Here is a 27,597-nt window from a genome sequence, read left to right as displayed (position 1 = left end):
CCCCCCCCCCAGCGGAGTACACCAGCCCTCGCCCCACCTCGGCCTTCAGCCAGCCGCCGCCCGGTCTCCAGCCGCCACCCGCCGCTCCGTCTCCAGCAGCCGCAGCTTCAAGCGTAATCCGGTGACTTCTAACCTTTGTTATTTTCGTTATTTCATATTTCATTTTATTTCATTATTTCATATTCCATTCTTAGTATTATGCTAGTAGTAGCCCCTGTACCTTGACTTGAGTGGGATTTGTGGACATTGTCTGTTGTTTGTTGTTGCTATGGTCGTTTCTTCCACTGCTTTGGATTGGGTTATTGGCACCCTAACCCAATAACCCAATTGAGTATCGTTTGCCCCCTAATTGAGTATAGTTTTGTTTCGGGAGTATTCCTTTGAATTTGTGTGAGCCTTGTATTTCCTTGTTGCTGCTTTGATACTACCACCGTGTATATCTGTATATTTTCCTATACTTTCGTGTAGTTGTGGTTGTGGGCGGTAATGGGTGGATAGGGTCATGTCCGAGGGGGTTGGGGCGTGGGGCTGTGGTGGGGGCGGGGGATGAGGAGAGGGCGGGAGTGGGAGGGAGGCCAAGGTTTGGCCGCGGGGTAGGGGGGTAGGGGGGGTAGTGGAGGGCGTGACGGTAGGCTGAGGGTTAGGTCTTGGAATGTAGGGACCCTTCAGGGTAAGTCCATAGAGCTTGTGAAGATTCTTAGGAAGAGAAGGATCAACATTGCGTGTGTCCAAGAGACCAAGTGGGTAGGGTCTAAGGCTAGGGATGTGGATGGTTACAAGCTGTGGTACTCTGGGAGCGACAGGCGTAGGAATGGAGTTGGCATCTTAGTAGATGAAGAGCTTAGAGGTCAGGTAGTGAAGGTGAAGAGGATCAACGATAGGTTGATGACTATTAAGTTGGTCATTCGAGGGTTTACCCTGAACGTGTGTAGTGCTTATGCGCCGCAAGTGGGATCGGAGGGGGAGGAGAAGATGCGGTTTTGGGAGGCTTTGGAGGAGGTGGTGAGAGGCGTGCCTAGTTCGGAGAAGATTGTTGTAGCAGGGGATTTTAACGGGCACATCGGGGCGCTATCGGGAGGCTTTGGTGATGTGCATGGTGGTTTTGGTTTTGGGGAGAGAAATGAAGAGGGGGCGACCCTATTGGAGTTTGCGAGGGCCTTTGGGCTGGTGGTGGTGAACTCGGGCTTCCCGAAGAAGGACGAGCACCTGATCACCTTTCGAAGCGCGGTAGCCAGGACTCAGATCGACTTTTTGTTGCTTAGGAAAGGGGATAGGGCGTTGTGTAAGGACTGTAAAGTCATCCCGAGTGAGAATCTTTCGACCCAGCATAGGCTCTTGGTTATGGATTTGGGTATAAAGAAGACTAGAAAGATGAGGATTAAGGAGTGTAGACCGAGAATTAAGTGGGGCGGCCTGACGCCAGTAAATGCGTGGGAGATAGGGAAGAGGTTGGCGGGAATGGGGGTGTGGAAGTGTAGGGGGGATTGGTGGTGGAATGAAGAGGTGGAGAAGAAAGTGGGGACCAAGAAAGGGGCGTATGCTAAGTTGGTGGAAAGTAAGGACGAAGAGGAGAAGCGGGTAAACAGGAAAGAGTACAAGCTAGCGAGGAAGGAGGCGAAGTCAGCAGTCACGGCAGCTAAGACGGCCGCTTTTGAGAGCTTGTATGCAGGGTTACAGGGGAAAGGAGGGGAGAAAAAATTGTTTAGACTCGCTAAGGCTAGGGAGAGGAAGGGCCGTGACCTCGATCAGGTGAGGTGCATTAAGGGGGAGGACGGTAGAGTGTTGGTGGAGGACGGCCACATTAAGAAGAAATGGCAGTCGTATTTTCATAGGCTCTTGAATGACGAAGGGGATAGAGCTATTGTGTTAGGGGAACTGGAGCACTCAGAGGAGTATCGGGATTTTAGCTATTGTAGACGTTTTAAGGTAGAAGAGGTTAGACAGGCTGTCCGCAGGATGCGAAGGGGTAGGGCGACGGGGCCGGATGAGATACCGGTGGAGTTTTGGAAGTTCGTTGGAGAGGCTGGTGTAAGGTGGTTGACTGGATTGTTTAATGAAATCTTCAGGACGGCAAAAATGCCCAAGGCGTGGAGGTGGAGTACCATGATCCCTCTCTATAAGAATAAGGGGGACATTCAGAGTTGCAATAACAATAGGGGGATTAAGTTAATGAGTCACTCTATGAAGATCTGGGAGAGAGTGGTCGAGGTGAGGCTGAGACGGATAGTGTCTATTTCGGAAAACCAGTTCGGATTTATGCCCAGCCGCTCGACGACGGAGGTAATCCACCTGGTACGGAGGTTGGTGGAGCAGTATAGGGAGAGGAAGAAGGATCTTCACATGGTGTTTATCGACCTGGAGAAGGCTTACGACAAAGTCCCCAGGGAGGTGCTTTGGAGATGCTTGGAGGTGAGTGGAGTACCGCTGGCATATATCAGAGTAATTAAGGATATGTATGAAGGAGCGAAAACCCAGGTGAGGACGGCGGGAGGAGACTCAGAGCATTTCACTGTCCTGACAGGATTGCATCAGGGATCTACTCTTAGTCCCTTTTTGTTTGCGTTGGTGATGGATGTGTTGACGCGGCGTATTCAAGGGGAGGTGCCGTGGTGTATGCTTTTTGCAGACGATGTAGTTCTGATAGATGAGACTCGAGGGGATGTGAATGACAAATTAGAGGTGTGGAGGCAAACTCTTGAGTCTAAAGGGTTCAGGGTGAGCAGAAGCAAGACAGAGTATGTGGAATGCAAGTTTAATGACGTGAGGCGGGAGAATGAGGTAGTAGTGAAGCTGGAAGCACAGGAGGTATGTAAGAGGGATAAGTTCAAGTATCTTGGGTCCGTGATCCAGAGTAACGGTGAGATTGACGAGGATGTCTCGCACCGTATTGGGGCGGGATGGATGAAGTGGAAACTCGCGTCGGGGGTGCTGTGTGATAAGAAGGTGCCGCCCAAGCTTAAAGGCAAATTCTACAGGGTGGTAGTCCGTCCGGCCTTGTTGTATGGAGCGGAGTGTTGGCCAGTTAAGAACTCCCACATCCAAAAAATGAAGGTGGCAGAAATGCGGATGTTGCGCTGGATGTGTGGACTGACTAGAGGGGATAAAGTTCGGAATGAGACTATCCGGGAAAAGGTTGGTGTGACTTCAGTGGAGTGCAAGATGCGGAAAGCACGATTGAGATGGTTCGGACACGTGAAGAGGAGGGGCATGGATGCCCCGGTCCGTAGGTGTGAAAGGCTAGCGTTGGATGGTTTTAGGCGGGGTAAGGGTAGGCCGAAGAAGTACTGGGGTGAGGTGATTAGGCGGAACATGGAACAGTTACAGCTCACCGAGGACATGACCCTAGATAGGAAGGTCTGGAGGACGCGAATTACGGCAGAGGATTAGGGCCAGTTTGGGTCGCTAGTGTAGGAAATTACTTGGTGGGGGTTTTATTCTTGTTATGATTCCGTGTTCCGTGTTCCATGTTTTATTACGAATCTGTGTGCTTTCCTCTGCTTTCCTCTGTTTTATATTACTTATGGGTGCCGTATTTATGTTATGTAATCTGCTTCTGTGCTTTACTATGTGTTTGTGTGGTATCTCGTGCCTTGAGCCAGGGGTCTATCGGAAACAGCCTTTCTACTTCATCGGAGGTAGAGGTATGGACTGCGTACATCTTACCCCCCCAGACCCCACTAGGTGGGAATACACTGGGTTTGTTGTTGGTGGTGGTGGTGGTGGTTTGATAATTGGACTGGATAGGGATCTTTGTACTATGTTGAGAGTGAGAAGGCAGAAGAGGAAGAACTAGAGGTTATGGATTTTATGGTAAATGAAGCTGGAATAAACAAAAATTGAGAAATAAATTGTTAGAGGAGACGGTGGAGTACATTATGGAGCACATTAAGATACCATCTGCAGGACAAGTAGATGACATACCAATGGTGGACTGGAAATACACGTGGAAATTTTACGGTAAAGTCAGCTTGGGGGATTTTAAGGAGTAAGAAGCAAAGTAAGGAGGAGTACAAGCTAATATGGGCAAAAGGTCGCTCTTTTAAGGTTAATTTCTTTATGTGGAGAATTTGGAGGAGGAAAATTGTCACTAATGATATCCTTAAAAGGATGAGAATCAACATTATCTCTATATATTGGTGTTGTGATGTAAAGGAAGAGGAAATTATGGAGCACCTTTTTCTAACAACCTTCATAGTTAAAAGGCTATGGAGGTAGTTCGCTATTTTCGCAAGGATAGAATTGAGGATATGGAGTTGCATCAGATTATTCATACATGGTGAACAATGATATTGGCTCCAAAAATGGAGGCAGTGTGCAGAGCTATACCAGCAATAATTATGCGGTGTCTATGGAAAATGAGAAATGAGATCAAGCATGGAGGAAAAATGACTTTTATAGAGTCAGTATGGCAAGCTCAAGATTTGATTAGGATGTTAATCAAGATTTTATACCCACAACAATTTGGATCTTGAGAAATTATAGACCAAGGTTACACTATCAAAGTGTCACTTGGTATTTTTCAGAGAGGAACAAGGTAAAATGTAACATAGATGGGGCATGTCAAGGAAATCCAGGAATAAGAGCTATAGCTTTTTGTGTTAGAAATGAGAAAAGAGACCTGATATATGCTACAGCCACAGGTTTGGAGGAAACTACAAATACGAAAGCTAAAGCCTTAGCAATCAGGGAAGCATTAGCATTCTGGCAAGATCATTGCTGAAACAGACTCTCTCACTCTTAGGAAAATGATTGATAGACTGTGGAAAATACCAGGGGAACTAATAGATCTAATTGAAGATATCTAGTGCAAGTTATATGTAGTGTAAGTAAAAGTCACCCACATATTCAAAAAAAGGTAATACAGTAGCAGATTCTTTAGATAATGAGGTGATAAATCTACAGCAAATCAAGGAATTCTATAATTTTAAGGATCTACCAGCTGCCATTAGAAGATGCATCAACATGAATAAATCACAAATTTCAAATCTTAGAATTAGGACATGCAAAATCAACAAGCAACAATAAAGAGAAGCAATAGCAAACATAAGAAGCAGAAGCACTCACATAATTTAAAGAAGAGCACAAGGGGTCCCAATAATTACATTTCCATAGGGGTGCGACATAATAAACAACACAAATGCAAATTTGTTTGTCAAGCAGAAGACAAAGAAGCTGTGTTAAACCTAGCTAGGTGCTCTAGCAATCAAAAAGCTTCACCAAAAAAGGGGTAAAGGGAGCCTTCTGCCACAGTACACTGGAATTGCCTTGGTCCTTAATCAACACCTGCAAGGAAATGCAAAAAATCAGTAAAGGTGAGGGAGGAGATATTGGTATTCAAAGATGGTGTAAGGGGAAGAGTATCTTACAAAGTAGGTCAAGTCCATGCACCGACATATTGAAACTTCAGTCCTGTGAGGATAAACCCCGACCACCTATGAGCCTTTTTTGGTCAGATCGATGTAGAGAGGAAGAGACGGAAAGAATGGAAGATAGCTTACTAAAGGCAAAAATGATAAAAAGAGTCGTAGAAGGTCCTAACATACAAGGATCAAGCTTACGGATAACCCAGAGAAGGAAGGAAAAGAAACAACAAAACAAGCGAGGAACATTTTTCTGGAGAGGCGACAGTGCGAAAGAAAGAGTAAAATGTACTCTTCTTGTCCTAACATCTGTTTTTTTTTTTTTTAGTATACGGAGAGGGTTTTGATATGCCTGCTTGCTTTGTGATTTTATTATATAATCATAATTAGTTATTATAAATTATTTATATATTAAAAAATAATAATATTTAATTAAAATTAAAATAAATATTTATGACATATCTGCTTTAACTGCTTCAATTATGGTTTTATTGTATCACCCTTAATTAATTAGTTAATTAATTATTATAAGTTATTTATGTATTAAAAAATTCATAATATCCAATTCATGATTTTATTATATCACCCATAATTAATTATTATAAGTTATTTGTGTGTATAAAATAAATATTTATGACATATTTGTTTCAGCTGTTTCAATCGTGATTTTACTATATCACTCCTAATTAATTATTATGAGCTATTTATGTATTAAAAATTAATAATATTTAATTTTAAAAAAAAAGTAAAATAGATATTTATGAGATATCTGCTTCAGGTCTTCCACCATAATTTTACTAAATATCACCGCTAATTAAAAATTAATAATATTTAATAAAAAAGATAAAATAGATATAAAAATAATAAATTAACTCTTGGTGTTTTAAATTAACTTGACTTATTATATGAGGTCCATTTAAACTTTTTTCACAAGTATATTTTATAGTAATTTTGTTATGTCACTTCTAATTAGTTGTTGTAAGTCATTTAAGACATTTATGCTTCGTTGTTTCAATCATGATTTTACTATATCATCCCTAATTAATTATTATGATTATCTAAATATTGTGGTACTTAAATTAGAATAGAAAAAATTTTTATAAATCAAAACAATTTTTAAATTATTAAAAAAATATAATTGGCCATTAAGGATACAAAACTCTGGACAAAGAGAGTAACATATATTATTCAAAAGTTACATAAAAAGTATTATAAATTACAATAGTTAACAACTTAAAATATCTAAAAATAATTTAATCTGTTATATATTTCAGAAAAATAGGTAAAAAATACTATAAATTACAATAACTTAAAAAATTTAAAAGATATAAAATATTTCGTTGACTCAAAATTATATTAGTGTCACTTAAATTGGAATAGAAGAAAAGTATTATAAATCACAATAATTAAAACTTAAATTATTTTAAAAATATAATTGACTATCAATGTCACAAAAGCTTGGACAAGAAAAGTAACGTATATTATTTGAAAATTACATTAAAAATATTATAAATTAAAGTAGTTAACAACTTAAATTATCTAAATACATATTAAAAGTATGATTGATTATCTAAATTCTATTTGTGTTACATAAATTATGACAAAAAATAACATATATTGAACACGTGCTAGGTCCCGGATGAATCTTAGAATGTATATGCAATCCTTTTTTTAAAAAAACTTTTATTTAAATATATCAAAATTGAAAAGGTAATTTCTAATAGAACACACCAAACTGTGTATAAGAAATAATGATAGCATAAATAATACAAATATTACTAATATAAGCATTATTAACGCAAACATTACTAATACGTTCTATTCAAAATTATTTTTATACACTCTAATATACGACTCCTACGATTCAATGGAATGAACAATATACAAAAGCAAAGTTCGATAAAACATCTATAGAAGTATGTTTTATCGTGTTCTCAAAGTCAAATAAATTAAATCAATATGACAGATGGTAACTTATACTTTTCTTTTTATATAATTTTTAAAACACTTTAAATTTAAATTTAAAATATTAATTTAATTTAACTTCAAAGAACAAGTTGACAAATAAAAGAGAAAGAGAAATGAAAACAAAAGATGTTTATGTGTCTGCTTAGTAGGGGAATACAATGTAATTTTGAGTTATTAATTGCAACCCACATACTATGTAATATGCAAGGACTAGATAACGCTTTAGCTTTTTCAACAATTATTCTCTATTTTATACAATAGATGTCAAGTCTTATGTATTAATTTTAATCTCATATTTTATACTTAATGTAACAAATATCAATCATATACTTAAAGATCTAAACTTTAAAATGCATCAAATTTTGTTATTTATATGAGTAAGTTATACATAATTATCTTGTGAAATAATTTGGGTCCTTAAAAAATACTATCAAGCAGTCAATATGTTTTGTGTATTCATATTTTATAATTCATAATTCAAACTAACATCAATCTAACTTATCGTACATGATCAAAATATCTTAATATTGGGCATGTGCTGACACGGGTCATGCTCCTCTAGTTGTACTACTATAAGAAACTTTTCATCTTCCTAGTTTTGGATCGAATTTTTCTATAGACCTTTGGTCAACAATGTACATTTGGACTTTAATTTTTGATTGATTATCAATAAAATGGCCTTGAACCGGAACAAAATATTCAATTAAAAAAGTATTTTAATTGTTAGTAGGTAGGAATTTTTTTGTTTTGATAGTCGTGTTTGTACCTATATTATTAGTATTCTTTCAGAGTGTGTTATTAGTTATCGTATTACTTGGTGAGTCTTGTTTATGTTAGTATTGATATTGTCCTTTTACTATTCTTTTCTAGACTGTTGTATCTTGAGTCGAGAATCTATGGAAACAGTATCCGTCCCTATCTAACATCAGAGATAGTGATACGAACTGGACATGCTTACCCTCTCCAGACTCTATTTAGTGGGTATTTACTGAATATATTGTTATAAGAAAATATTTTTAAACACTTATTTTTAAACCAAAATAAATAAGTCAGTAAGTTAAGATTTCTATTCACTTATCAAACATGCTACAAATAGTTCATTTCTTGCTTTTTTTTCTAGTCTGTCAATTATTGTGTTTGTCAAGTTTGAGCGTTATGTGTTGTATAAGTATGTTCGATATTTAATAAATGAAAGAAATGTTCATTTCCTGCTTTTTTCTATTTTACTAATTTAGGTGTACACGCTTTGTGCGTGTACCTCACTTTAATGAGTTCAAACATTACACTAAATAGGATATTTATTTAAATAATAAAGATGAATATAATAATTAAATTTAGGAAAAATTAACTAAATAAACTTATGAGATTATTTATTGCAAGTTATAGCAACTCTTTTTAGTTTTCAGGTTATAGAAACTTTCATTTAAAAAATAAAATAAAATATATTTTTATATTTTTTTCGTATTTTAAAAAAACATATCAAATCATTACAGAAAAGGAAAATATAGATCTAATATAACGAAATACAATATTCCTTCCTTTAATACAGTTAAACTTAAATAACAATATCCCTTCCTTAAATATAGTTAACAGTTACTAATAGATATCAATCACACCACTATTCTCTCTTTAACCATTTTTTCTCCATTTTTAAACAATTCGATTTCTTTTCTACCTTTATATACATTCATTTTTTTTCCTATCAAAAATTATTATTTCAATAAAAAGCTTCCACAAGTTGTTGTTGTTTCATACAACGTTTGAGTATTTTTATTGAAAAAAAACGTTCAATAGTCTGTAAAAGATTAAAAAATGAGACACACAAATATTAATTTTGTTAATTTGCATTCAATCATGATATATCATGGAGGGAGATGGGATGCCTTAGGTATATCTTGGTTCTTAACTTGATATTTTGCATTTATTTTTTCTTCTTTTTGAAATATATATTGTCTAATTATTGATTAAGAAAAAGACATTCAGAGAAAAAGTTAATAGTATTTTTTATATTTATTTTTTATTATGTGATGTTGACATGATTGTTCACGAGCATGTAGTGGAAAGTCACAAAAAAATATTGTTTAATCAATTTATAGGTGTATGATCATTGGTTGTCAAATGTTTTCATTCGGTCATGTTACATTCAGTAACCTATTATGATATTATATTTATTGTTTCAGTAAAATATTTTATTTTTTAAATTTTATTGATGTTTATGTTTTGACAGTATTAAAATATGTTAAAATTATCAAATTTCATATGTTTATCATTTTTTTATGTGTATGTTTTGTGAGTTTAAAACTATGTTGTAATTTTTTAATTACATATCATTACCTATTATTGAGTATTAGTTACTTAACAATTCTGTATTATGTTTGCAGGTAGGCCTAAAATATTTTCTATAGATGAAATTATGTATGATGCAAATATCAAGTATAAAAAATTGCTAAATGCAATAGCAAAATAACTCAAGATAGACATCAACTCAATTCAAATTTGAGATTAAGCTCTTGATTGGTAGATTCCCACCAATGACCATACACAATGATACAAGAGTCATGATGTATTTAGATCGAAAAAAAACTATTATCAATAATCATACACAATGATAAAGTCATGTTAAACTTTTGTTATATTTCTGCATGATGTTTTCAGCTATTAAAATATATTTTTTATTAATTTTATGAAAACAATATCATATTTAGATTCAATAACATAATTTTTTGTTTCTGAAATTGTAAATTCAATATGTTATATATGTATACTGACAAATATAAGTAGATAACTCATAATAAAATATTAAAATGCATAATTTCAGACATCTGATATCATTTTAAGATTTAAATAAAAAATTGATATCAATTTTAATATCAAAAAAATACTTGATATATACAAAATATAGTGGAATATGATTTATATCGCAAATTATAAGTTGACGAATGCAACAATTAAAGTTATTTTATATCAAATTTAATACAAAAGATCATTCTCATTCAGTAAGAAAAAACAATTACTATTGTATGCAATTTGCATGATAAACCATATATTATGTGTTAATGAAACTTGAATCAAAAAATTAATCTGCAAATTTATTAATGTGGCAAAATGAATATACAAGAGTAACAAAACCTAGACTATAATTAACAGCTTAAAAAGATGATATGAATATAAAATATTCATTATATAAAATATTCAGTGATAAAATATTCTGTTTGGAGTAGAATCAAATTTTTATTTTTCAGACATGACTCAAGAAAAAAAAAAAGAAGAAAATAACACTAAATTGAAGAAACTTTAAGTCCGAATGAAGAAATGAATGTTGGGAAGTCCAACTTCATACACATAAATATGAAAAGAATAGAAAAAAAGATGAAGACAAATAATTTATGAGAAAGAAGATAAACTAATGGTTGAAAAAACTTTTAACAGTAATGTTGATTTGGAAATTCTGTAAACATTGGACTACTAAGTTAATTAATAAAGTTTTAAAAAGTCAAATATCACGTATAAATGTAAAAAATATTTTTACCATATTTGATTCCTTAATTTGAGAACAAATTACGAAACTTAATTAACAAAATAAAAAAAGATATAATTATTGATACCAACAATAACACTTGCCATAATTATCAAAAGATTTAATGAAGAGAGATAACTATTAAAGGCTATAAATAAGGATATATTTGAATATCAAATATGAAAAAATTGTTTTTTAATATTTCAAAAAATGGTTGAAAAAACTTTCATCAGTAAAGTTGATTTGGAAATTCTGTAAACATTAGACTACTAAGTTAATTAATAAAGTTTTAAAAAGTCAAATATCATGTATAAATGTAAAAAAAAAAAGGTATCTTTACCATATTTGATTCCTTAATTTGAGAACAAATTATGAAACTTAATTAATAAAAAAAAATATAATTATTGATACCAACAATAACCCTTGCCATAATTACCAACAATAACACTTGTCATAATTATCAAAAGATTTAATGAAGAGTGATAACTAATAAAGGCTATAAATAAGGATATATTTGAATATTAAATATGAAAAAAAAGACGTTTTTTTAATATTTTTAAAAAATAAGTTTCTTAAAACTTGTTATAACTTGCAATTATTTCTCTAATCTAATAATTATTGAAAAGTGTTGCTATAACTTGCAATTAATAATCTGTTAAGTTTATATCGGATAATTTTTACTTAAATTTAATAACTTTTGAGTTTGTAAAGATGGAGAATTTATTTATTAAATCTAATCTTTACCAAATATATTTTAAAAAGTTGATCGATATTCATCTACTATCTGTAAATTACAACAAAATAATACAATGATAGAGACATCAAAATAATACAATTAAATCTAATCTTTACACACAAAAATTTTCTCAAAGTCGTCCAACACTCATCTACTACCTGTAAATAATAGAAAAAAATTTCAAAGCCGACCCACATTCATCTAGCATTTGTAAATTAAAATAAAATAATAAGATAATAAAGATATCAAAACAATACAATTAAATCTAACCTTTACACAAGATATTCTTCAAAGCCAACTGAAATTCATCTACGACCTGTAAACTAAAAAAAAATATAATAGTGAACACAGAACTTCAATTTTGATCCAACTAATTCTTGTCTGAGCGAAAATTTTGATCCTAAAGAATGATTTTGAATGAAAATAAAGAATATATACATACATAAATACATACATACATACATACATACACACACACATACGTTGAATTCTATTATGCTGGTGTAGAAGTTGAGGGTTAGAAAATCAAGCATCCACCAATCTCGACATACAATCGAATCAAGTTAGATGAACATCAATTATATTCTCCCAATAGGCAAACTGGTTTGTTCTCTATTTTAACGTAAATCTCAATATTTATAGAATTATTTCCTTAATAGAGTTCTATTTTAGGAGTATTTTTCTAATTGAACAGTAGAAAGAAAAATATTAATGAATTCTCCTACCATATATTTTAGGAGTCCCATATATTTTAGGAAGTCTAGTAGAAAGGAAAATATTAATTAATTCTCCTACCATATATTTTAGGAGTCCTATATATTTTAGAAAGTCTAGTTAATATAATAAAAAATAATTAAATAATAAATTAAAAAATAATGAAAAGACTGTTTTGTTTAAAGAAGAGTCTTTTAATGAAAGACAAAAAGTTCAAATCACTTTTCTAAGGGTCTTCACACTTTTAATAAATTATAGATATAGATATAGACTTATAATTTAGAAAAATATATTTATCATTGTTATATACATACTCATGCAGTTCAGATTTATCTGTCACAATTTTTCTAAATTGATTTTCATTTTGCTTGTCATATTTTACAAATCAAAATTGTTTCCATGTTTTACCCTCAACATTAATTATTCTTCAAATTATTTTTCAATATCCATTACTCTCTCCGTTTGTATTTACTTGACACTATTTTTCTGATTGAATTTTTATTTTTACTTGTCACTTTTGACATATCAAGAAAAAATAAAATATTTTATTCTTTATTTTATCCTTAGCATTAGTTGTTTGTTCCCTAAAATATTTTCAAGGCATGTTACTCTCAACATCAATTAATTTGGGTAGTATGATAAAATAGTCATATCAATAATTATTCTTAATAGGTGTGTCATGTAAAAAATGACAAGTAAAAATGAACTAAGAAAGTACTAAATATCAATCAGTATGGGTATCAATTAATATGGATAGTATGATAAAATAGTCATATCAATAATTATTTTTAGGCCAAACCCATCGGCAGACCCCTAAACTTGGCACGGTCTTTCACTTTGACACCTCAACTGGACGTTGTTCATTTTAGGCACCTCAAGTAGTCATAAACTGTGTTATTTTGGCACCTTTTGCTGATTCAGCAAAGAGAGTGTATTACCTTCGCTTCTGGGTGCGTTTTAGGGGTATTTTCATAAATTTTTAGGGGTATTTTCATAATTGTTTATCTTTAATTTTTTTAAAATTATTGAAATTGTTTCCAAATCAGCAACAATATATATACATAGCAATTAATGACATAATTATCCAACTCATTAATATATATATACACAATTAAATTAAAAGAATCAATTAATTGATGACATGTGGCATTTTCCAAAATAATTATAAAATTATTTAATTTTATTTGGCCCCCCACCCCCACTCCACCCCCCAAACCCCAAAGCATCTTCTCCACCACCACCCATCTCCCCGACAATCCCCACCCCAAGTCCTCTTCTCTATTTGGCAGCCCCCACCCCACTCCACTCTTCTTCTTTATTCTCTCTCCTTCACTCTCTCTTTTACAGTTTCATAAACAAAAAGACAAGCAAAAAAAAAGAAAAAAATAAAACGAATTCAAAAATGTCACTATGTGTTTGTTTCTTTCTTCAAGAAGATAAGTAAATCATTTATATTTTTCAAATCATTCAAAGAATTCAAGCTTCTAGAAACTTCTATAAAGGATGAGCAAAATGATGGATTGAAAAATTCAACCTCCATTAATGGTGGATTCAACCTCCATTAATGGAGATTAAGTTTGTGTGGAGTTTAGTGATTGTGATGCTATGGTGGTAATGGAAATTTGATAGTGGGTTGGAAGAAAAATGTATGAGTAGAAAAAGGAAAAAAAAACATTGGAGATGGGGTGGGTTGAGGAAGATGATATAGGGTGGGGTGGGGTGGTTAGGAAGATAATATAAGGTAGGGGTGGGGTTATTAATATTTTTTATTTAAATTAATTATATAATTTTTTTTTTTTATAAAAATGACAAATGTACTTTTATAATTGGTCCCTTTCCCTGTGTTTTAGTCTTTTTTTTTAAAAAAAATAAATTAGGTGCATATAGTGATGTGGCAATTTAAATGAGTTGGCACAAATTAATTGGCCATTTTATCCATGCTGGCGACGAGTGAGACACACACACCCGTGCTGATGTCGAAAGGTGTCAAAATGACACAGTTTATGGCTATTTGAGGTGTTTAAAGTGAACAACGTCCAGTTGATGTGCCTAAATGAAAGTTCGTGCCAAGTTTAGGGGGCCACCGATGGGTTTAACCTTATTTTTAATGGGCATGCCATGTAAAAATGGCAAGTACAAACGAACCAAGTAAGTACTAAATATCAATCAATATGGGTAATATTGTAAAGTCATTATATCAATTATTATTTTTTTAATAGATATATTAAGTTAAAATATGACAAGTAAATTCGAAAGAAAAGCAGGTTTTTTATATTTTTATTGCCAACTTTTAGGTCGCATTTATCTTTATTTCTTTATATCTCCAAGTCAACCTACTGCAAGAAAAATAAGATAGGATTAGAGCTACTATGAGAAAAAGAGGATAAAAAATAAATTAAAACTATTAAATAATAAATAAAAATGAAACAAGAAAAAGAACTCCTATAAGGTAACTTCACCAAATTAATCATTATACAAAATAAAACTTCTCATCATTTTTTAATAATGAATTAATGACATCACGTACTAATGAAATTAACAACAAAAATGTAAACAGCCATTAGTCGTTTAATAGCGTGTATTAAAAACATAATGTATTGTTTGATATATATTTTTATGTTATGTATAGCATTAGTTATACACTCATATGAAAAAATGTATTACTAATCGTACTATGTTAAAAGTATGAAGGGCCTTATAAATGTTGCTTGAAAATTTATCCTTCATTGAAAAATCACGCAATAAATAAAAATGTCTTTTCATTACTTTCTTCATATTATTATTTAATTATTTTATAATATTAGTTAGTCTCCTAAAATATATGAAAAGAAGAATCAACTAATAATTATATAGAAAAAGACTCCTAAAATAAAAGAATTCAAAATACTCCTATAATAATGTTTTCTACTATGTGCTCAATTAGAAAAGGAGTACAAATCTTTTTCTTTACTAAATCTTTTTCTTTACTACTATTCTAGTCGCACGTGCCTTGCACGTGTAACTTTTGATTTGTTAAAATTAGATGATTTCATGTATTAATAAAGTGCAAAAATAAAGAAGACATAACAAGCAGTTTTGTAAAATAAATAAATCAAGTCCTAATTTTATACAAAGCAAAAATAATATACATCTCAAATAGTAGTAACACGTACTATACTAATATTTGGGCAACTTTGGAAAAACCAAATTTGCAGATGTAGATGTAGATTTATAGATTTTTTAAATCATCTTAAAATTAAATTAGTTAATTTAGAATTCTTAAAGTAATGGAAAAATATTAGTTGTCATTAATTCTGATAACTTCTAAGAGGTTTTACCATAACTATATTTAATTAATTTTCAACTCTTCAATATTAGAAAAAAGAAGTAAAAAGATGATTTTGTCTAAAAAGACACTTTTAATGAAGGACAAAAAGTTCAAACGGTATTTCTAAGGCCCTTCATACTTTTAATATATTATAAATATAGATTATAGATAATTTCTTAGAAAAGAAAAAAATCCTAGAAATGGAGTACATATTTTGTCCTTAATAATTTGTGGTAATTATGCTTCTTGTTGTTTCCTTATTAAATTATCGTTTAATCATGTTCTTTGTTTTTACTTTTTTTACATGTTTCAAATTTTGTGTCGATAAAATTTAATTTATTTAAAATGACTTTTTTAAGCACATATGGATCTCATTGATTGATCTTTTGTTGGGGCAATTTATTTTCTTTTGACCACTGTCACTATTGCTTCAGCTAAAGATAAGCTTCTAACGAATAAATGAATTTTATTTTTTTGGTAACTAACTTTTTTTTATTAATCACCAAATAGGAATTACAAAACTGTAAATGATTTAAACTCAACCAGCTACTACTCAGTTTGCCAAGTCACCCATCTTCTAACAGCTTACTACGCATTTATCAATTGCAGCTTTCAATCTAGGTGGTGCGCGTATACAATATAAATACACTATTTCTCTAGTTACTTGCTCAATCTGTCTTCTCTTTTCCTCAAATACCCTTTGATTGCACTCCAGCCATATGTAGTATATGAATTTCGTGTATGCCATTTTGAAAAGCAGAGCTCTGCTTGTTTTCCATTTTGTTTGCTGCGTGATCCATTCTAGCTGGCTTCTCCAGGATGTACATTGTGGGTCTGTTACCTGAAGCCACCTTAGGATGTTGAACCAGGTTGTTTTGACACGATCACAAGTGGTGAATAAATGTTGGTTGGTTTCATTTTCTTGTTGAAAAAAGACACTTTGAATCTACCTCAATGCCCCATTTAGTTAATCGATTTTTGGTCAGCAGCCTTCCCTGTTGATGTAGCCATAAAGTAAAGATGGTTTTTGGCCTAGTATAGTTGCAAACCATTATCCCCTTCCAGCTTTTGCTTCCTTCATTTTCTAATAGCTGATGATATATTTATCTTGTGATCTTGCCCTTAGGATCTAAGCCCCTTTGTATTGCCAAGAGGGTCCCTCTAGTTTCCAAGATCTTCCTAATAAGCCATACTGCTTGCTTCGGAATAGCAACCTGTTGAAAATCAACTCCTTTGATATAGTATGCATGAACCCACTTGATCCATATAGTATCTTTCTTAGCATCTAGATCCCAACATAACTTAGTTATTGCAGCTTTATTCCATTTTGCAATGCTAAGGATGTTTAGACCTTCAATATTCTTTGGTGCACACACTTTATCCCATGCAACTAACGCTTTGTTTGTAATGGACATTGCCTCCAGAATATAAATAACTTTTGCAGTAACTTTCAATGACCTTTAGCACCTTGGCTGGAATAGAGAACAGTTGCGCCCAATATATTTTAATGCCAGTCAACACAAGTTTTATTAATTGAAGCCTTCCTGTATATGATAGGTTTTTTGTTGCCCAGGAAGAGATTCTTGCTGTAATTTTATCAATTAATGGTCTCCACTGTACTATGGACATCTTTTTTAGGATAATAGGATTCCAAGATATTTAAAAGGTAACTCACATCTGGAATAGCCTAAGAGTTGCAGTATCTGGTCTTGTTGTAGTTGGTTAAACCCACCAAAATATACCGAGCTCTTCCTAAGATTTGCTTGTAATCATAAGGCTTGAGTGAACTTCTTGAAGGCTCCAGAATTGCTAAAACTGATTCATCTTCACCCTTAGCAAACATGAAAAAGTCATTTGCAAAACATAAATAGGTGATGCTCAGCTTGGCATATCTGGGATGATACTGATAGTTGTCATTCATCTTCAATTGTGAAAGTGTTCTGCTCAGGTATTCCATTGATATGGCAAATAAAAAGGGTGACATGGGGTCACCTTGCCTCAGTCCTTTAGCTGCTGGGAAAGGATCACTTGGCTCTCCATTAATCATAATGTTATATGAGACTATCTTTACACAAGTCATGATCCATTTAATAAATTTTTTTGGGAATCCCATGGTAGCTAAACTCTGGTATAAGTACAGTCATTCAATAGAGTCATATGTCTTTTAGAGGTCTATTTTAATCATATGACTCTGGGAGATATATGCTTCCTATTATATCCCTTAATGAGTTCATGTGCCATGATGATACTATCCCTTATCTTTCTTGCCGCTATAAATTCAGATTGAGCTTCATTGATGAGAGTTGGCATAATGGTTTGGAGACTACTTGTAAGAATCTTAGCAATCATTTTGTATATAACAGAGCAATAAGCAATGGGTCTAAAGTGGGTCTAAAGTCCTTGACTGTGATAGGAGCTTGAATTTTAGGTACCAAAGTAACTATAGCACAATGAAGAGGTTTATAGAGTTTACCAGTATCAAAAAAATCTTGCGCAGTGGAAATGACATCATGTCTGATTATTTGCCAAGATTTCTTAAAAAGCATTGCATTGTATCTATCTAATCCGGATGCTTTATCATCTCCTATAGCTTTTAAACTCTTGAGAATTTCAGCTTCAGTCACAGGTTCACACAATAAGAGTTTCTGATTCTGTTGTAGCCTGGGACCATTCTGCATAATTGCAACATCTACAGCAGGTAGGGACTTTGCTGTTGATCCCATAAACCCTTTGAAGAAAGAGATGATCTCCTCTTTTTTATCCTTAAGTTCTGTTAATGTTTTACCATCTAGGCTAGTAAGTTCACTGATGATCTTTCTCTACATCCTTTCCTTGACAATTGCTGAAAAATACTTCGTATTAGAATCTCCCAGCTTGATCCATTGTGCCCTAGATTTCTACTTCATGATGCTTTCCTCTATTGTAGACCACCTTTCAAGAGTCGGCAATGCTATTTTCTCCTGAGCTTGTAATGTATATGGACGCGCATCATGTTCTCTTGGATGATTTGCAGATCAGTTCTTGCTTGTTCTATCTTCTGGGTTGTGGCTCTAAACTCCTGGTTTGAGAGCTTTCAAGTCAGTTGAAGGGCTTTGAGTTTCATCCATAAATTCTTACTAGGATCTTTGTGCTTTACACCCTACCATCTCCCTTCCACAATTTGAAGAAACTTTGCAGGAATTTTTTTTCACTTTTTCAAGAGTTGAATTCCAAATTAAAAACACGTTTGCCGATGAATTCAAAAAAAAAAAAACTTGCTATAGATTAATAGAAACCTATGGAGAAAAAGGGGTTAACTTTGAGTTCTTTTCTCTAAGATACTTAAATTTACTTTTTATTTATTTATTTATTTATTTGAAATAGTATATTTGTTGTTTTGTGATGAACATGAATTTGTTTATTGTCTATATGCTTTTGGTTAACTTGCACCTTAATTGCTTAAAGTATTTAGTCCCATATATATCGAATATATGTTACAACCATGTAACAGATGCATCACTTTTTATAATTTAACTATTAATCAAAGATATCTATACACATTTCTTACTAATAATTACGTGCAACGTATACATTTTGAAACATTAATTTTGTATCAAGTATTTTGGGACATTAATTTTGTACATGGAGGATGCAACACATTAATTATGTCTCAAGTATTTTGGGATAAACGTGTGACGCATGTTCATGTTCATCATCATACTATATTAAAAGTGTGAAGAGGTTAGAAATGTTGTTTGATTACATTGAAAGTTTGAATTTTCTCATCCACGTGAATGTTTTATAAACCTGAATATACGAAAAGTAAACTCCTAATGTAGGAAGGGTCCTAAATATATGGAAATTAGTTCATCTTATGTAAGGAGGTTTTAATTTTTTTTACACGTAAATAATTTTGGAATCTGTTTATTGGATATCTTGGTAAAATAAGAAAACTAACATAGCTGAAATAGAGTATTAAACATAATCTGCTTCTGAATTTTGGTCATCAATCAAAATATTCTTGTTCTACGTGTGTTCTTCCTGAAACTGTTGACTAGCTTCAATATACACCCTCTCTCTTTCATGGACATGGTCGGATTTTATATTCTTCTCATGATATCCATTATTCTTTTATTTTATAGCATAGTAGATATTAGTATAGATGTATGTAATTTCATACGTTTAAAATTTTTGATATTCTGACTTTTAAAAGATTTGCAGTTTGGTAATATGTTGATCTTTCTTTGCAGGTTGATTTGGAAAGAATTGGCAAAGAAACGTACACATAATTATGTTGGTGTAAATTTACCGCTATATGTATCAAGGCTGCACTTCAGTGCATCAGAGAGAAGATGGATTTGATTGATTTAAAAAATGAATCTATCTATTTAGAGATATTAAACTCCATGATTGTATTTGACTTAGTTGCTACTCAAGTTTGATTTACATGCCATCAAATTTTCAAGCATGCTTGTGAAATCACCTCTTTATAAGGACATAAGTCTAAGATCTAGATCAAAATTTACGCAAGAATTCAGTGGGGCTGACATTACAGATTATAGAGATTTGCCAACATGCATGCAAGTATGCTATTATAGAGAACATTACAAAGTAAGCTTTCCATCTTTATTTCTTATTAGTTGATAATTTTTTAGGCAATTGATAAGATTCAATAATTTATGTTTGCTTGAGAGTTTTTGCCAAGCTTTTTCAATATGTTTCATTTACTTTTTATCTTTTATTTCTTATATTAATAAAAATCTAAATCCAAATTACTATGACATCCCATGTTTCAAATGTTGTTTATTTTCATATTTATCGTGTTCAATATCATTTATGTACTAATGTTGAGTTTTCATTTAACAGTACTTTCATAAAGGTAGTAGTATAAGAATAAATTTTTAAAAAAATTTCTATTGGATTCATTATAACATTTAGAGATTAATATATTAGTTGGGTTATTAATGTATTAACTAAATTATGTTATCCATTTCAATTATTTCCTTACATTATTAATTAATTTTATATCTATTGGGTTCATTATAATAATTGGAGATCAACAAATTGGAAAAAGAGAGAAAAAGACCTCCTTCTCTCTCTACCCTCCTCTTCCACCATTGGCACCAACCCAGCCATGGATGTCACTTTAACCCCACCTCTACTGCCAAAACCTCCATTAGTCAATTCTCCTAAAGAGATTCTCATGGCAGAACCACTACCTTCTTATAAAGATATTTTAGAGGGGAAATTAGCCACCAAAATCCTCTTTGGGAACTTTGGACTCCAGCAGAAATGAGGGTTTACAATCGGATGAAAGGAAAAACCTCTTATCAAAGGAAGACGAAATTAGACTATACGCACCTTGAATCCACTCTGTCATCATCAAGCCCATCAACGGGAATTTCAACCATTAATACCTGAAGAAAAAGTTGGATGACCTTTGGAAATTAACAGAGCCCCTATGCTTCATAGATCTAGGGTTGGGTTTCTTCACAATGAAGCTTTCAAAACCGGAAAGCCAAGCCTCCATCCTACATGGGGACCTTGGTTCATTGCCGGCAGCATCATCTCTGTAAGGAAATGGGAACCTAATTTTGTTCCTAACCACGAGAAAGTGGATTCAATGGCCATATAGATCAGGCTTCCACACCTGCCCATAGAGCTATACGATGCCTCAATCCTTCATGGAATCAGCACAAAAATAGGGACACTGCTAAAAATAGACGCATGCATATCTGCAGCACTATGGGGAAGATAGGCTAGAATTTGTGTTCAAATTCTCCTAAATACCCCGGTGGTAGCCTCAATCTCCATCAATCACCATAATCAGCCTCTCCTCTATGAAGGGGAGGGCCTCCTGTGTAAGAACTGTGGCCGTCTTAGCCACACATCAAATATCTGTTCATATCCGCTTAAGTCAAACATGGATGATGGCGCATGTGATGCAACAACATCAATGACCATCTCCCCCACACCGGAAGACAAACCTCCGATCGAGGAACGAACAGTATGGCAAACAGTGACATTTGCCAAGAAGAAAAAATTGGGGCCCAAAAAATAAAAAGAACACCCAAAGGATGATCTCATCGTTAAGGTCAAAACCTATGATGCAGCCTCAGGTAAGCTCCTAAACCTTGATCTACCGGTGACGGCACCGGGAGAGATCATTAAGCCTCTCCCAAAGGCAACCCCCAAAGTGGATCAGGCCCAAGGAGAATCCTCAAGGCCTACCAGTGTGGGAAAAAGGCCTAATAGGAATCAGGCCCACTTATTAGATGCCGTTAAGGGCTGAAAAACTCCTCAATGGGAAATAACCCAGCTCCTCTATTAATTATAGTCCTACCCTTAAGGCCCAATGGGGCCCTGAGAAACCCAAAACCCCTTCTGTTAAATTAAATCCCCCCTACGCTTTTAGGAATAAAAAGAAATAAAGCTCCTATTAGTGGGGCCCCTCCCATCCACCTAGACTTAGGTAATGATGATCCTAGAGCCCTGACGGTGGGAAAACTTTTCACTCTCCACAACGAATGATGGAGGTTATCCAAAGATTGGATAGAGCATTAAATATTGGTGGTATTCCCCATGAAAAAACCTCTCAGCTTCGCTCCCCCACTTTCTCTCATTCTATATATACTAAGGAAAGCATGGCTGACTTACAAAAAGAAAATAGCTATGGAAACCTCAAACCCCAATCAAGTTACCATCACAACAACTTCCCTATCCCCAAATCACCAGCCAACGACATGGCTGGAAGTTTGTCTATCCAATCAAACTGTACCCCTACACCTGTAATGGGAGGGGAGACAGTTCACCATCCTTATTCAGGACCCCCAGTACCTTGTACAACTGACAATGGTGAACCTAAATCAGGGGCTCTAAACTTATAGGTCCAACATCTGGATGGCCACCCTATTTCAAGTAATCAAATCCCCCTTTCAGGAGGAATTGACCACCAAATACTTAGCAGCATCATGAACAACCTGAGCCTCAACCTCTCCTTCTCCTCTCCCTAGGACCCTGCAATAATTCTCCTTGGACCATCCTTTGTACCTCTCTTCGGGGAGCTCCAAATCTCTCCAACCCAATCTACAACTCTCTCTTCAACCATATCATCCCCCCACCTTACTATGGAGAGGGTGGAGAGATTGAATGTCTTGGAGGCATTGAGAGCCAGCAACAGGGATACGGAGAAATTTCTATCCAATCTTAGAGTCCCAAGATTAGAGATTCTTAACATGGTAGAGCCTCTAAATATAGAGTTCACAGAGACAGTTCAGGAGATTGTGATATCCTGATTCCACTGGGGTTGGCAAGACTAGGTCTAAGAATAAGTACAACAAAACCTATGAGAGGAAAGATAAGGGAAGTCCCGGTCATTACTACTCACCTCCAGCCCCAAGGGGAAAGATAAGGTGACAGTTCCAAAGCCACCCCATCTTCTCCACTCGAAAATGAAGAACTGCATAGTGTGGAATGCTAGGGGGCCAAGAATGTTAAATTCAGAAAGCACTGCAAAGCCATGGTCAATATTCATCAACCCTGTATCTTAGCTTTGCTAGAAACTAAGATGACTGATCATTAGGACCTCTGTGAAGAGCTAGGCTATCACTACCACATTGAGTCTGAGGCTAATGGCAACTCTGGAGGACTTATCATCATGTGAAGGATGGACTATATCTCTATCACCTCGGTCTCCACTTTCTTTAAAGCCATTCATACAAAAGTCAAGGTTAGCTCTCCCCTCTCTTCCTAGTTTATTAGTATCATCTATGCTAGCACTAATTTCAACTCCAGTATTAGTCTTTGGGACCAGCCCTTCTCCTTTTCTAATACATACATTACCACTGAGGGTAAGAGCTAGCTAGTTAGAGGGGATCACAATGAGGTGCTGTTAGCCTTTGAAAAGTTTGGGGGTTCTAGGATCAACCTTAATAGAGCTAACATGTTTATGAATTGCCTAAACCACTGTCAGCTCATTGATTTAGGTTTTAGGGGTAGCAAATATACTTGGTCTAACATGAGATATAGGAATAGACAAGGCCTTATGTTGGAAAAGCTTGACAGATGAATAGCCAATAACCTGTGTATCCACCTTTATCCTGAAGCCTGTATCACCTATCTACTTAGAACCCACTCTGACCACTCCCCCCTTCTTTTTGACTTAGAAAATCCCCCTGCAAATCATATAAAGCCTTTCAGGGTGGAATCCGTGTGGCTCACCCACCAGGACTTCCCTAACCTGATCAAGGAAGTCTTCCTTAATTGTCCCTGTGTTACTACTGCCACCTCTGATTTTAAAGGCAAGGCTAGAGTCTGGAATAAGAACACTTTGGAAACATTTTCAGGAAAAAGAAGCACTTGCTTGCAAGGTTAGCTGGTATCCAAAAGTCTCTCAACTACCCCACTAGTCCTTTCCTTCATGGACTTGAACACACTCTGCTGAAAGAATTCAATCACATTCTTAACTTAGAGAATAAATTCTAGAAGCTCAAGTCTAGGATCTCTTATCTGCTTGAGGGAGACTCAAATACTAGATTCTTTCATACTTCTACCCTCAATAGAAGGAGAAAGAATATGATCAATTCATTATGGATGATAGTGGCACTTGGCACTACCATCAAAAGGATATTGCTATTGCTATCTCTAACAACTATACCAATTTCTACACCTCTGAACATTCTTTGGGGTACCTCAGGACCCAGCAAAATCCCTCTATCCTGTGATTCATCAACTCTTTCAATCATGACCTCTTTCAAGCCATCCCCTCCTGTGAGGAGGTCAAAAGAGTTGTCTTCTTCTTCAAACCTAATAAAGCCCCTGGACCTGATGGCTTACATCCCTTTGTGTACCAGAAATTTTGGGACACCCTAGGCCCTCTCATAATGAAGTTCTGCCAGGATACCTTCACTTCTTTCTCTATTGACCCTAGAGTTAACTCCACCTACCTCTGCCTCATCCCCAAGTGTAGGAATGCAACCACTCTCAGGAATTTTAGACCCATTGGTATTTGTAACACTAAATATAAAATCATCACCAAGATCATAGCCACCAGGATCAAATCTTTCCTTACCAAGATCATTAGCCCCTCTCAAGCCAGCTTTTTGGCTAAGAGGAGAGTCTATGATAATGTTATCATTGTTCATGAATATGTCACTCACTTACCCAGAATGAAGGGTAAGAAATCCAACATGCTCCTAAAAATTGATCTGGAAAAAGATTTTGACAGGCTTGAATGGTCCTTTATTAGACAGGCCTTTTCTTTCTTTAATTTTCCTTCAAACCTCATAAAACTCATCATGTCTTGTATCTTAACCTATTCCATATCTATCCTGGTCAATGGTGGGAAGACTACTTCTTTTAACCCAACCAGGAGCATCAAACAAGGGGACCCCATGTCCCCCTATCTCTTTATTCTCTACATGGAGCTCTTGTCCAGGAGAATTACCTCTGAAGTGGACACCCTCTAATGGACTCCAATATCCATCTCCAGGGGAGGCCCACATATCTCCTACTTCTTATTTGCTGATGACCTTACTCTCTTTGCTAGAGCTGATGCAAAAAACTATCATACCATTAGTACAATCCTCCTCAGCTTCAGCTCTCACTCTGGCTAAAGAATTAACTTTGCCAAATCTAAGGTCATCTTCTCCAGTAATTATGGTTTGGCAGAGCAGAAATACCTCTCTACCCTCCTGGGTATTCAACCATCTAAACACATTAGAAAATGTCTAGGCTTCCCTATATTCCATAAAAAACTTGTCAAAGGTGACTTTCACTTCATCATTGACAACCTGAAAAACAAGTTGGCAGGATGGAAGACCAAGTTCCTCAACATGACTGGTAGGGTTACTCTAGCTAAATCCTCCTTAGATAATATTCCAAATCACATTATTCAATATATCAAACTCCCTAGCACCAAGCATAAGCTAATTGACAGAAATCAAAGGAACTTTACTTGGGGCACCACTAATATCAAAAGAAAAATGCACCTTCTTAGGTGGGACACCATCACCCTCCCTAAGAAGGATGGTGGGTTGGGCATGCAGAGGGTTGATTTCAATAATGAAGCCCTTCTTTGCAGCTTGCGTTGGAGAATGTACTCTAACCCTAACTCCCTTTGGGCCAGCACCCTCATTGCTAAGTATGGGGCTAACAGAAAACGGTACAACAAAGGTTCCAGGACTCAGTGCTATCACTGCAATGGCACTCGGGAAGATCAACACCATATCTTATTTGGATACAACTTAGTCAAACCCTTTTGGGACCAACTCATGCATAAATACATAGGTAGCATTCCCCTCCACCTCTCCATGTTTGACCCCAATAATTGGTCCACCATTTGGGAAAGAGTGAACAAGCATAGTTTTGACAACAATATTCCTTGCGCCACCCTGCTTCCCCATTACATCTGGCACCTTTGGAAGGTTTGGAATACTAACACCTTCTAAAATGCTAGCTCAGTCCCTTGTTTCAGCATACCTCATGCTAAAGCTGTGGAGTACCACCACCTGGGAACAACCACAATAACCACTCCTGTAACAACCATCTCTCTTAAATGGAACCCTCTCATCTCGAACTCCTTTAAACTGAACACGAGTAGGTCTTGTATTAGAAACCCTAGAAAGGAAGGGATTAGGAGAGTCATTAGGAACTACAAAGGTGATTGGGTTGTAGGTTTTAGTAAGAGTTTTACCCATGCCACAAATGACCTCATGGAGCTCATAGCCCTAAAAAAAAGCCTCCAATTAGTTGTAGACCAAAAGCTCACACCCTTAGAAGTTTGCATTAATTTAATAGAGATCATAAGAATGCTTCACCATGGCAACTTACTCTATGATTCAGCTGTTAATGAATGCAGGTACTTACTATGGAGCTTTGGGAATCCTCCAGTTCACCACACCTACAGGGAGCAGAATAGGGTAGCAGATTTTCTAGCAAAGCAAGGCTCTGAACAAGAATTTTTTGATAGGCTCCATGTTTTTGCAACTCCGTGAGTTAGTTTAGGAGTAGTATTTTGGGAAGAATTTAAAGGGAATCACACTCCCGATCTGTAAAAAGCAATGGAAACTCAAACCCCTTTTGTTATGTTTTTGTGCCGAATTAGGCCTTGCTTTGTAAAAACTCCTTCTTATTAATGTATCCCCTACTTACCAAAAAAAAATTGGATATCAATATAATATTAGGGTATTAATGTATTAACTAAACTATGTTATTCATCATGGTTTAAAAAAATTATTCCTCCTTAGTTTTCTTCCTTTAGTTAATTTGTCAATCTTTGTACTACTAAGATAAATATTGTTACAAATAATTCTAGAATCAAATTGACTACATAAGATCTTACTTCACCCTTTGATTTCTTGCGAAAGTACACTTTCTACATAGTTTATGGTAGAAAAGGACTTTTAATAATTTCCTCATAATCAGTCATAGCAGTATAAAAATTAAACACTTTGTAGCCATAACTTTTGTATCATATAAATTATTTTAGGAGAGGTAGAGGTAGATTAGAGAAATATTAGAGAGGTGATCCGATAGGATATAATGCAGTTACATTTTATTAAGGACATCACTTAAGATAAAAAAAAGTATGAAGAACATGAATTAAGGTAGATAATTAGTAGATAGCCGTGCAATGTCCTACTGTACATTCATATTGATAGTCATACTAAAATAACAAGTCTTCATTCTAAACATAGATTAAAGTATACACAATGTTGTTAATTTATTACAGAAGAAGGAGACTAAGGTATCAGGATGTATTCGAATTTTGGATCAAAATAGTGCTAAATGAGGAACAATTCTAATAAATGGTAAAAACACATGGTGAATGGAGCACCTTCAGTGTGCAATTTTTACGTTAAAAAATAGAAGGATTGTTAAATATATTTACACTGAAAGTGCTCTACTCTCATGAGCCTTCAGTGATTTTGTATTTTAAAGAAGGGCACGTTAATAGTCATGAGCCCTCAATATTACTTTTACTGTTCAAGAATCTGAAAAAGGCTATCATTTTCAG

General features: G+C 34.5%; 2 long non-coding RNA genes across 2 annotated transcripts in view; one reads left to right on the top strand and one right to left on the bottom strand.

Moving 5' to 3' along the window:
* The window catches only part of LOC107863886, an 8,493-nt gene extending 2,790 nt beyond the window's left edge, over nucleotides 1–5,703 (bottom strand). Inside the window, exons 1-2 of the long non-coding RNA XR_001672478.2 lie at nucleotides 5,367–5,703; nucleotides 5,065–5,283 (exon numbers count right to left, since the gene is read on the bottom strand). This is a non-coding gene — a long non-coding RNA (uncharacterized LOC107863886). The remainder of the gene's footprint in view (nucleotides 1–5,064; nucleotides 5,284–5,366) is intronic.
* LOC107863887 overlaps nucleotides 1–9,989 on the top strand; it is an 11,851-nt gene extending 1,862 nt beyond the window's left edge. Inside the window, exon 3 of the long non-coding RNA XR_001672479.2 lies at nucleotides 9,710–9,989. This is a non-coding gene — a long non-coding RNA (uncharacterized LOC107863887). The remainder of the gene's footprint in view (nucleotides 1–9,709) is intronic.
* The last annotated feature ends 17,608 nt before the right edge of the window (nucleotides 9,990–27,597 follow it).

The sequence above is a fragment of the Capsicum annuum genome, chromosome 3, assembly GCF_002878395.1.
Source record: "Capsicum annuum cultivar UCD-10X-F1 chromosome 3, UCD10Xv1.1, whole genome shotgun sequence".
NCBI classification, from domain to species: Eukaryota; Viridiplantae; Streptophyta; class Magnoliopsida; order Solanales; family Solanaceae; genus Capsicum; species Capsicum annuum.
Note: the sequence above shows the minus strand (reverse complement) of the source record. Positions and strands in the feature narration are given on the sequence as shown.